Source organism: Dipodomys merriami, unplaced genomic scaffold, assembly GCF_024711535.1.
Source record: "Dipodomys merriami isolate MVZ:Mamm:240054 unplaced genomic scaffold, mDipMer1.0.p SCAF_3, whole genome shotgun sequence".
Classification (NCBI taxonomy): domain Eukaryota; kingdom Metazoa; phylum Chordata; class Mammalia; order Rodentia; family Heteromyidae; genus Dipodomys; species Dipodomys merriami.
The window spans coordinates 54,866,315-54,879,151 of NW_027204492.1; the positions used below are offsets into that span (position 1 = coordinate 54,866,315).

The 12,837-nt window shown below is 38.7% G+C and overlaps 1 pseudogene; it reads right to left on the reverse strand.

Moving 5' to 3' along the window:
• Window positions 1–4,169: 4,169 nt before the first annotated feature.
• On the reverse strand, window positions 4,170–11,411 carry LOC138839803 (prohibitin 1 pseudogene; annotated as a pseudogene).
• Window positions 11,412–12,837: the final 1,426 nt, after the last annotated feature.

Genomic DNA, 12,837 nt, shown 5'->3' on the forward strand with positions numbered 1-12,837 from the left:
AACTACGGGTTTATCTGAGGATGTGCAGGACAACAATTAAGTCACATAAAGAAGAAGGAAAGAGAGGAAAAGGTGAAAAGGATAAGAAAGGAAGAAAAAAGATCAGAAGTTCAGTAGAGCTAAACAAAAAACAAAAAGATAATTTAAAAAGACAAAAAAAACAAAGAAAGAGAGAAAAACGCACACACATATATCACTAAAATAAAAATTATAAGAGAAAAATAGTTACTGGAAAACAATTTTTTTTCAAAAAAGTTAAAAATTTAAGATTAAAAAAAGTTTTAGAAAAGAAAAAAATTTATAAAAGGTAAAACAGGAGAAGAAGAAGAAGAAGAAGAAGAAGAAGAAGAAGAAGAAGAAGAAGAAGAAGAAGAAGAAGAAGAAGAAGAAGAAGAAGAAGAAGAAGAAAAAAGTTCTTTGATTTTTTGGGAGGGGTGGGAAAAATCCTGTATCTCCCTTGTGTCCATAGCCAGCCTCTTGTTGGAGTCCCTGTTGTCCTGTGGTTGGTTGGTTTCTTAAGTCATTTTGTTCGAACAGGCATAAAAATGGTCTGCTTTACCCAGGATTTTGCAATCCTCCTTCCAGGCTAGTTCAGTGGGAGGCAGATCTGCTTTAAGTATCACAAAAGAGGGAGATGCTGTGATGAGTTTAGGTTCTGGGTAGAGTTGAGGCCTTTCAACAAACAGTAGCTTTTGCCAGGGGGCTAGTTTGTGAGAAATTCACAAAGCCCAGCCTGGACCATTCTCAGGGTTTCTGTTTACTGAATTTCAATTGCCCCTAAAGGGAGGGGCAGCCTCTCGCTCTGATTACCCAGTGAAGAAAGCCACTCCTAGGGCTGGCACCAGAACTGGGTAACTTTTCCCTGGGTGTAGCTGAGTCTGCCAGGTCTTGCCGTTAAGTTTTTGTGACCTGCTAGATGACTCTAGTTTTATTCAAAGGCCTGAGTTGGAGCTAGCAGCTCTGCCACGCTTTGTCAGTATCCAAGATGGAGATCTCTGGTACTGGGGGGGGGAGGGGTGGCCTTTCCTCCTCTGCTCCCTGCGAAGGAGTGAGGACGTCAGGCTTCTACTCACCCTGAGTCTTGGTTCATGGGTCATCTCTGGTCTGGGAACTGAAGGATGAAGATGTCCGCTCCTTGTCAGTTCTTGCTGGTGTTGAGTAGAATCCGCTTGCCCACCGCGTATGGCTCCTTCGTCCCGGACTCTCTGTGATTCAGGTATGGCATCTGCAGCCACAGCCACCACCGCTGCTGCTGCAGGGGTGGCAGCTGCTGGCAAGAGCTCAGAGCTGTCTCCTTGCCTGGATTTTCCCTCTCTGGCCTAACTCTCTGACCTGTGATGGCACACTTGGTGTGATTCTCTAGCTTAGGACTGTTCACTGGAACTCTAAAACTGCTTTCTATGTGAAAGCTTGTTTAGCCTCCAGCTTGTCCTCTGCCATCTTCCCGGAACTTCTCCTTAAACTTCTTTACTGTCATTCCCAGTGGTTCATGATTCACAGAAGCATTTCACCTCGTTACAAAATTCTGATCTGGAGGTTGATCCTCCAAACTATCTCGCTCTCACTTTAGTGCAGAGTATTACATTTGTGTTAAAATGAAGCAAATATTCATGCACATCTTTCTGCCTTAAGTTAACTAACCATATTGTATGCAATTTTGTCAGACCATGTGTAATAAATGTACTATGCTATACACATCTAGGATCGATATGTTCTTGCTCACTTTATAAACTAAACTATGCCCCCTGAAGTAATTGATACTTTTTAAATATAGAATAATTGAATGGTTCCCATGGAGTTGCAGTAAAAACAGCCCTGATATTTCAACATTAAAGTGATTAATCATATGCATTATTGTAAATTAAATCATCAACATTTTATCTTAAATGAATACTGAAAAATAAGTGTCTACAATTCTTACTATGAATTGCATTTTCATACAGTGGAAATTAATGTTAGCACTCATAAACATGTCAATAAAATAGCCAATTGAATCGATGAACAAGAATACCATATCTCAGTTGCAGGTACTTTACACAAGTGTTAGTCAGGAAATCAGTGTATTAAAGATAATGATAATGACAAAACTGATAGTGATTTTTATGCTAAATAAATTTGGTAATTACATATAGTTTCAGATAACAAGTTAAATGAAAATCATGACTTTATGCCACGCATCCTCAAACTACATATTTATCTATTGTAGTTATGTTGAAGAACAAGAAAGAGAGCATAAATTGTGATGTATTTTCTTTTATAAGAAATGTATTGATTTCAGAGAAAGTTTAATAGAATTTCCAACAAAAAATACACTAAAATCTTTTTAGGGGAGTTGGTCGTTGGGCTTGGTCTCTGGGCCTGGGTGCTGTCCCTCAGCTCTTCAGCCCAAGGCTAGAACTCTACCACTTGAGCCACAGCACGATTTCTGGTTTTTGGATGGTTTATTGTAGACAAGTGTCTCATGGACTTTCCTGCCTGGATTGTCTTTGAACCGTGATCCTCAGATTATAGCTTCCTTAGTAGCTAGGATTACAGGCATGAGCCACTGGCACCCAGCAAAATAAATTAATATCTGAAAGTAAAAAAGAAAAAGGAAAAGGAAAGAAATCTGGGCTACCTCTAGCCATCCCATTTCTAACTCAAAAGGTTCAATACCTTTCTAAAAATAAAAGACAACCATAATATCTTGTAATGACACTGTCTTGCACAAACAGTTTTCAGACACTTAGTTACATATAAACACAAATGATGTCAAGAAATCTTTCATCACAGTACTTATTTACATGGTGGAGGTTCCACTTAAGTCAAAACAAAAGGAGAATAAAGGGGACTAGACCGCCGATATTCAGCTTTCTCCAAGAGCATGTTTTCACCACAGAAGAGGAAGACAAAGTCCACCTACCATATTTAATGCTCTTAAATTATTAACTAAATAAGCAAAAGAGACCAAGATTTGGGGATGCATGTGAAGAACTGATACAACATACTATTTAAACAATAAACTTTCAACAAAAAAAGTGAAATAAGTAAAACTTCTGGCTTTTTTTGAGTAGTTTATTGGAGATAAAGAATCTCACAGACTTTCCTGTCTTGACTGGCTTTGAACCACAATTCTCCCTCCTTAGTAGCTACGATTACAGGCATGAGCCTGTATGGATGGTAAAGCCTTTGACAGTTTGATTGTGTTGTTAGAACACTATGAATATTTTTAAAAACAAATGCATATCCTGTTGGCAGGTGGCTCCAGCCTGTAATCATGGCTACTCAGGAGGCTGAGCTCTGTAGACTGCTATTTAGAGCCATTCTGTTGTTTGTTTTGGGGTTTATTTTGGGAAAGAGGTAATTTTAGAAATGAGGCCATTGTCTGATACATAGCTAGTAAAAATCCTCTCCCATTCTGTGGACTTTCTATTTATATTGTTAGCTATGTACTTTGCTCTACAGAAACTCTTCTGTTTGATTCAATCCCCTTTATCTAGTCTTTCTTGGATTTGTTGTGATTCTGCATTTTTACTTATGAAATTTTGACCTATACCCAGGAGTCCTAGTATTTCTCCACCACTTCCTGTAATGTTTTCATAGTATCTGGCCTTACATTGAGGTATTTGATCCACTTGGAATTGATTCTGGTGTAGGGTGATATCTAAGGATCTAGGTCCAGTTTGCTGCATGTGTATTTCCAGTTCTGCAAGCACCATTTGTGTTTCTTCCATCCCATATTTTTGTCTCCTTTGTCAAATGTTTGGTGGCTGTAGGTCTGTGGGTTCACTTCTGGGTCTTCAATTTTATTTTGTGATCCTCAGGCCTATTCCTGTACTGGTAGGAAGCTCTTTAAATTACTATGGCTTTGTAATAGGGTTTGAAGTTTGTAATAGGGTTTGAAGTTTGTTATTGCTATTCCTCCAACAGAAATTTTCATGCTAAGGATTGTTTTTCCTATTCAAGGGTCTTTTTATTATTTTATGTAAATTTTTGGGTTGATTTCTCTGTACCATTACACAAAAATCTAGACATTCACACAGTGAAACAAAAAAAGGATATTCTTTAACAACAAAAAAAGATCAGAATTGTGATTTAATTTTATTTCCTTCATGAAATTTCACAGTGAATGCTGGGGTGCTGTTCAGAATCCTAAGGGTTGGGGCCCAGTTGGACTGGGCAGGTACAGGCTAGGCAGTCCTTCCTGGCACTGGTGGAGGAGCACAGACTGTAACAGTAGGCAGGTAAGTGACGTTCTCTAAGCAGGAGAGCTGGTATTCAATGTCCTCCAGCTTAGGCAGCTCTTAGGCCATCTCCTGCCATAGTCAGGGAGTGGGCAGTCTGTTCAGTTGCCTAGGAGCTGCCCTCAGCAGAGATATGAGCCACCTTCTGCTACTCTACCTTTTCCGACACAAATCTGGCCCTCTCTGCTTCTTGCTGAGCCACATGTTTGGCTTCCACTGCTTCTGGGAACCCCTTCTCCAAGGTCAGATGTGTCAAACACTTTGCTCACTTGCCTGGAGACCAGTTCTCTCTTGGTGATCAGTTTTCTGGCATCAAAGCAAGCCACCACAGACTTGATGATCCCCGGGTTGATGGATGGCAGCACATGCTCATTGTAGTCCTCTCGGATGCTAGTGTATCTACATGGAAGCTGGCTCTCAACAGGCCAGAAGAGGATGCACAGTATGATGTTAACTTACTGCAAATCTTTGCTACGAGTGATGACAGGCATGTTGCAAGGCTAATGTGCCAGCCAAAGGTAAGTGATTTCTGTATCTAAGGAACCAGAAAGTGAGTCCCTTCCCCTACCACAATGTTCTGAACTCCATTGAATCATTAAAAAATGACAGCTCTGTGTCTAGCATCCACATTATATAAAGCAGAGTTCACCACACCTTCTGGGATAGCTAGGGCCAGGCCGAACTTGCTAATAAGCTCAAAATATTTTGGCACCCATGTTTCCTTCCTTTGGACCCACTCACATCTGCTTCCACTCTAACCTCTTAGGAGAGCATCAAAAAGGTTATGGTCATATGATCATATAAAATGATGTTTATCAAAATAAACTAGAAGAAATGGTAACAAGTAGTTTTATGTTATTTTGTTGCTTTTTTTCTTTGTTGCTATTTTTCTGTAACTTTCCTCTTGTATTTAAGTCTATCTGTTTGAGAGAGGTTAAGGGGGAAGCACAGACAAAGCGTGAACAAATGCAACAGTGATAGTAGACAAGATGTTGAAGATTATCTATGCAAATTGTGAGGGAAAGGGTCATGAGGAAAAAATAGGATAAAATGAGGGAAGAAGTGATGTTGTGACTTAAGTAATTGTAACCCTTTTATTTATCATCTTTGCAATAACAACAGCAACAAATAAACCCAGTCCGGACAAGAAAGTCTTATCTCCAGTTAACTACCAATGAAGACAGAAGTGCAAATGTGGTTCTCATGGCAGAGTGCTAGCTTTGAGCATAAAAGCTTAGGAACAATGCTCAGGCACTGAGTTTAAGTCTCAATACTGGTGGTCATGCATGTGCACACACAACTCACAGTTGCTGTTAATTAACAAGAAAACTTTGTTTTTTGGTTTTTGTTTTTGTTTTTGTTTTTTTGGTTGGTCATGGAGCTTGAACTCTGGGCCTGGGATGTTTCCCTCAGTTCTTCAGCTCAAGTCTAGCACTCTACCACTTAAGCCACAGTGTCACTTCTGGTTTTCTGGTATTTTTTTAACCCCAAGATAAGTATTCAATTTTTTTTCTTCCATGAAATTGTTTCTAACATATTTATAAGAAGATTTCTTTGTTGCTTTGTATGTCCCTCCCCCACGGTATAACCCCTGCTTTCACTGTATTTCATGTCGGTATAATTTGTGGAGGGGAAGAACAAAAACAAATTGTTTAAATAGGGATACAGTTGGACCCCTTGCAACAATGAGATGTACAAGTCCTTATGTCCAAAACAAACTTTACAACCGTGGCCGGGGGTGGGGGGGGGGAGGGGGTGGGAGATGGGAAGGGATGGGAAGAGGAAACAAAGGAGGGGACAACAATGCTTGATAAGAAATGTACTCGTCATCTTGCCCATGTAATTGCAACCCCTCTCTACGGTATTTTCATAAAATAAAAAAAATAAAAGATTCTCATGGACTTTCCTGTCCTGGCTGGCTTTGAACCGTGATCCTCAGATCTCAGCCTCTGGAATAGCTAGAATTATAGGCCTGAGCCACCAGCAGGTGGCAATAAGCAAACTTTGAACTGGCTTGATAGAAGGAGATTGGTTTTGGACTTTCACTTTCAATTTCATTGAAGAGTTGGAATATTTGTGTGAGTTCTGCTTTGAAGGCCTTGTAGAATTCACTTGTAAATCTATCGGTCCTGGGTTTTCAGCTTTTTTTGGTTGTGAGGTCTCTTATTGCTATTTCTATTTTGATGCGTGATATGGATCTGTTAAGTTGGTTTAACTTATCTTGATTTAGCTTGGGCATGTCAATATTTGTTAGATATACTTCAATTTCTTCCAGATTCCCAAGCTTATTAGCATAAAGGTTTGAGAAATATTCCGTTAGAATGTTGTGAATCTCAGTTGTTAATGTGGTGATGTTACCATTCTCATAACTGAGTTTGTTTATATGAGTGTGTTCTCTTCTTTTTCTAATAAGATTCTAAGGGTCTGTCAATTTTGTTAATTTTTTCAAAAACCAATTCTTTGTTGAATCTTTCTATGGTTTTCTTGAACTCATTTAATTCTGATTTAATTTTAATTATTTCTTCCTTTCTACTGGATTAGGGTTTAGATTATTGCTCACTTTCAAGTAGCTTCAGGTGCCTTGTTAGATTGCTGGCTTCAGATCTCTCCTTTTGTTTTTTGTGAAAATACTGTACAGAGGGGTTACAATTACATGGGCAAGATAATGAATACATTTCTTATCAAGAATTGTAGCCACCTCTTTGTTTCCCCTTCCCATCCCTCCCCCCACTTCACCACCCAATCCTCCCCGCCCCCCCCCCACCAAAGTTGTAAAGTTCTTTTTTGGACATAACGACTTTTACATCTCATTGTTGCAATGGGTCCAACTGTATCCCTATTTAAACGAATTGTTTTTGCCCTTCCCCTCCACAAACTATACCAACATCAAATACAGTGAAAGCAGGGGTTATACTGTGGGAGAGGGACATACAAAGCAACAAATAAATAATCTTATAAATGTGTTAGAAACAATCACATGAAAGAAAAAAAAAACATTTGAATACATATCTTAGAGTTCATTTCCTTAACATCACCTTATCTGACCTTTTCTGCTTGACTCAGACATATACTAGTTATTGCAAATAAGGGAAACCATGGAACCTATGTTTCTTTGGGCCTGGATTACTTCACTTAATATAATTTTTTACATGTCTTTCCATTTCCTAACAAATGGGGCAATGTCATCCTTTCTGATGGAGGCATAGAATTCCATTGTGTATATATACCACATTTTCTTGATCCATTCATCTACTGAGGGGCATCTGGGTTGGTTCCATATCTTACCTATGGAAAATAAGGCTGCAACAAACATAGTCATGCTGGTAGCTTTATTGTGGCCTTGTTTGTGATCATTTGGGTAAATAGCCAAAAGTGGGATTGTAGGGTCAGAGGGGCGCTCTATGTGAAGTCTTTTGAGGAACATCCATACTGCTTTCCAAAGTGGTTGAACAAGTTTACACTCCCACCAAAATGCAGGAAGGGTCCCTTCTGTCCACATCTCCTCCAGCATCTGTTGTTATTAGATTTCTTGATTTCAGCCATTCTAACTGTGGTGAGGTGGTATCTCAATGTTGTTTTGATTTGAATTTCTTTTAAGGTTAGGGAGGTTGAGCATTTCTTCATGTGTCTATTGGCCATCCTTCTTTCCTCTTCAGAAAAGTGTCTCTTTAAGTCTTTAGCCCACTTATTTATTGGGCAGTTGTTTCTTTGAGGATTTGTTATTGGGGGTTTTAATTTTTTGAATTCAAAGTATATTTTAGATATGAGACCTTTGTCCGTTGTATGGCTACTGAAGATCTTCTCCCAATCGGTAGGCTTTCTATTGATCTTGCTAGCTATGTCTTTTGCCATGCAGAAGCTCTGGAACTTCATGAAATCCCATTTGTCCAACCTTTCTTTGATTTGTTGTGTTTCTGGGTCTTCATTAAGAAAATTTCGGTCTGTGCCAAGGAGACCTGGGGTTTCTCCTATTCCATCCTGTAATGTTTTCAGAGTGTCTGCTTTGACTCCGAGGTCTTTGATCCATTTCGAGTTGATTCTGGTGCAGGGTGATATGTAAGGATCTAGCTTTAGGTTTCTACAAGTAGCTAACCAATTTTGCCAGCACCATTTACTGAAGAGGCTGTCTTTCTTCCATTCTATTTTTTACCTCCATTATTGAAGATTTGCTGGCTACAGGTCTGTAGGTTCATTTCTGAGTTTTTAATCCTATTCCATTGGTCCTAAGGTCTGTTCTTGTGCCAGTGCCAAGCTGTTTTGACTACTATGGCTTTGTAGTAGAGTTTGAAATTTGGTATTGATATTCCTCCAGCAGTATTCTTTCTGTTGAGGATTGTTTTTGCTCTTCGGGGTATTTTATTGTTCCATATTAATTTTGGGATTGCCTCTTTTATTTCCTTGAACAATGAGGTTGGAATTTTCTAGGTATCACACTGAATTTGTAGATTGCCATTTGCACGTTTATCTTTCCAATCCAGGAGCATGGGAATTTTTGCCTCTTTCTAAGTTCTGTTTTGATTTCCTTTTTTAAGTTTTTAAAGTTTTCATCATAGAGGTCCTTCACTTCTTTGGTTAATTTAATTCTTGGGTATTTTATTTTTTGTGGGGTTATTACCAATGGAGTTGCTTTCCTAATTTCAGCCACACTTTTCTCATTGTTGTCATACAAAAAAGCCATTGATTTTTGAGGGTTAATTTCATACCCTGCTAATTTGCCAAAGTTTTGAATCAGCTTGAGTAATTTGGAAGTGGATTCTATGGGATTCTTTAAATACAAGATCATATCATTTGCAAAGAGGGATCTCTCCAATTTTTGATGTTAGAACTCAGAGCTATAAATGTGCCTCTGTGTACTGCCTTTGCTGTGTCCCAGAGGAGCTGTTGATTTGTGTGTTCACTTTTGTTAAATGCCATCAACAGGGGCTGGAAAGGTGATTCAGGCGTAGAGTGCTTGCCTTGCATGCATGAGGCCCTCAGTTCAATTCCTCATCACCACGTAAGCAGAAAAAGGCAAAAGTAGCATTGTGGCTCAAGTGGTATGGCTGAAGAGCTGACGGAAAGCTCTCAGTCCCAGAGTTCAGGCCCTACAACCGAAAAAAAAAACATATGTATATCATGAACATTTGAGTTTCCTTTCTAATCTCTTCTATGACCAACTGTTGGTTCAACAGTTTGTTGTTCAGCCTCCATGTATTACAGGATTTTCTTTGGTTGCTTTTGTTGTTGAACTGTAATTTTATTCTCTTGTGTTCTGAAAGAATTTGGGGCATAATTTCAATGTTTCTGAATTTGGACATTTGTTTGCTATCTAAAATATGGTCAGTTTATGAGAATGATCCCTGTGCTGCTGAGAAGAACATGTATTCTGATGCTGCTGAGTGAAACATTCAGTAGATGTTTGTTAAGTCTAGATGATCTATGCAGTTATTTAAGTTTGAGTTTTCTCTTTTGAGTTTTTGCAGGGTTGACCTATCCAGCGGGGATAATTGTGTGTTAAAGTACCCAAAAATTATTGTTTTTAGATCTATGTGTGATTTGAGGGAAAGTAATATTTCTTGGATAAATTTGGGTGTTATTATTTGGTGAATAGATATTTAGATTGTAATAATCTCCTGAAGGAGAGGTTGCTTAATTAGTATGTAATGACCTTCTTTATCTCTTCTTGCTAATTTGCATTTGAAGCCTATGTTATCTGATATTAGGATGGCAACTCCCACCTGTTTATGGGGGCCATTTCCTTGTTAGATTGCATTCCAACCTTTCACTTTCAGAATATGTTTTTTGGTGGGCAAGACGTGTTTCTTGAAGGCAGCAGATAGAAAAATCTTCCTTTTTGATCCAACTAGACAGTCTCTTAATTAGAGAGTTAAGTCCATCAATATTTAGAGTTAGGACTGAGATGTGTTTGGTAGTTCCTGCCATGTTAGACATCTTCTTGTGTCCTGTGCCAACTGGATCCTTCTTATGCTTCTTGGATTATCTGTTTGGGGGCTGTTTCTTGGCCTTCATTGTGTTTTTGTTGGTTTTCTATGTGTAGGACATCTTTAAGTATCTTTTGTAGGAATGGTTTGGTGGAGATATATTGTTTCAACCTTTCTTTGCTGTGGAAGATTTTTATTTGACCTTCTGTTATGAAGGAGAGTTTTGCTGGGTACAGTATTCTTGCTTTATAGTTGTTTGTCTTTGGGTCATGACATTCATCATTCCAGGCTCTTCTTGCTTTGATTGTCTCTCCTGAGAAATCTGAAGAGGCTTCTTGTATTTGAATAGGCCTATCTTTTTGCATATTTGGACAATTCTCCGCTAGGATACTGTTAAATATATTTCCTAGACCATTAACTTCTCTCTGTAGATGTTCCTATATACCCATTATCCTCAAATTGGGCTTTAAAATGTCTACTAGATGTTGAATAGATCTATCATATTTCTTGGATTTCTCTTGAATAGCTGTCTGTATTTTCTCTGTAATATCTAGGCTGTCTTCAATCCCAAAGATTCGATCTTCTGCATGGTCTAGACTTTCTTTTCTCTCTCTTTTTTTTTGTTTTTGGTCTGTCATGGGGCCTGAACTCTGGGCCTGGGCACTGTCCCTCAGATCTTCACCTGAAGGCTAGTACTCTACCACTTGAGCATCAGCCCCACTTCCGTTTTTTTCTGCTTATGTGGTGCTGAGGAATCGAACCCAGGGCCTCATGCACCCAAGGCAAGCACTCTACCACTGAGCCACCTTCCCAGCCCATGACTTTCTTCTTTGTTATTTATTTCTTTTCCTTCTAATTGTTCAGACTTGATGGCTTCAATTTCCTTTTTGGAGCTTTGATTTAGATCTTGTATGGATTTCTTTTCTTCCTTAATTTAATTTTCAGTGTTTATTCTCAAATCCCTTGGTTGATTGGTTATGGTGTCTTTGAACTCCCTTTCCTTCTGTTGGGCTTTATTCAGCATCCCCTTTGTGGCCTCCCTGGATTTCTCCAGGTGTCTGTTTGGGGATTCCATGAATGCCTCAAATAATCTTTGTCTATTCTCATCCGGCTCACACAATTGCAATTCCTTTATTAATCTTACATTAGCCTCATCACCCAAGCAATATTCCTGAAGTAATCTTTGGTTATCCTCATCACACTCTCGCATTTCCTTATCAAGCTCACTGTGAGACCTGTTCAGGCTTTCAAACTTTTTATTCTGCATTTTTACCAGTAGTGTTTGTAGAGTATTTTGGGAACTCTCTTCTGGGTTATTAATTGACTATACTTTTGCCTAATTGTCATAAGCAGGGGTTGAATTACCTAGACTTACCATTTTTCTTGTATTTCTGCTTGTTCTGCCCATTTGAGTATGATAGCGAAATCGATTCAGAACGAGAACACTATTTTAAGGAAAGCATTAACCAGAGCCTTGTAGTTGTACTGATTGTTTGATCCAGTCAAAATGAGCACAGATATAATCTAGTTCAACAACAAACAGCTAGGATTCAATGGACTAAGAAAAATGAAGTAAGGGGTAAGCAAACCAGAAATTAGTAGGTTTGGGGAGAATTGTGAAGGGAAAATAAAATTGGATGAATGAAGGGAGGGAAAGTGAGAGAACGATTCAGCAAAAAGGTCAGGGATAGCAGGAAAGAGAAGAGAAGAGAGATAAAGAAAAAGGAAAAATAAAAACTGAAAAATAAAAATTTAAAATGAAACACTTAAAAATTATATAAGTATAAAGAAATAATTCTACACTTATTGAGTTAAGGCTGGGGGTTTTTGAATTGAGTATTCAATATCTGAATTGTGTATGCACACAATGAAGGATAAGGTCTTATAATTAAAGACAGGTATATATCTGGGGATGAACAGAACAATGATTAAGTAAGGCAAAAAAAAAATAACCCTAAAAGGACCAAAAGGCAAAAGAGTGTAAAGAGAATATTAAAAGATAAATAAAAACAAAAAAGGAACAACAAAAGAAAACAAAAAGAACAAAAAAAGCCTAAAATAAAAATGAAAAAATAGACAGCAGTTTAAAAAAATAGGTAGTAAAAGTTCTTAATATTTTTTGGGGGGATTGGGGGTGCATCTTTTGTCTACCCTGTATCTGTAACCAGTCTCTTGGTGGTGGAGTCTCTGGTTTGCTTGTGGTGTTTGGTTGTCCTGGGGCTTGGTTGGTTTCTTAAATCAGTTTTTTTGTGAGCAGGATGAAGAAAACTCTGCCTTACCCAGGAGTTTATTTCCCTCCTCCCAAGCTAGTTCAGTGGGAGGGTCATCTATTTTGAATATCACAAAAGAGTGAGGTGTCTTTTTTCTTTATCTTGGAGTTGCTGTGAGGGGTACTAAGTTGTATGTAAGGCTGTGGCCAGTTAGCCTTCTGTAGCTTTAACCTGATGGACTAGCTCCTGAGAGACTCAATCAGCCCAGCCTGGAAGCAATCTCAAGATTTATGTGTAACGAGTTTCTGATTGCTCAAGGGCTGGAGTTGTTTCCTGTGCAGCAGCTGGGTAGGATAGTTTGTGGTTCTCTTTACCCAATAGGGTAAACCACCAATTCAGAGCTGCCTCTGCTTGGGAGGGGCAACTCTTTCCAGGGGTGGATCTGACTCCTGCTGCAGGTCAAATCCTTTTCACCTGTTAAGT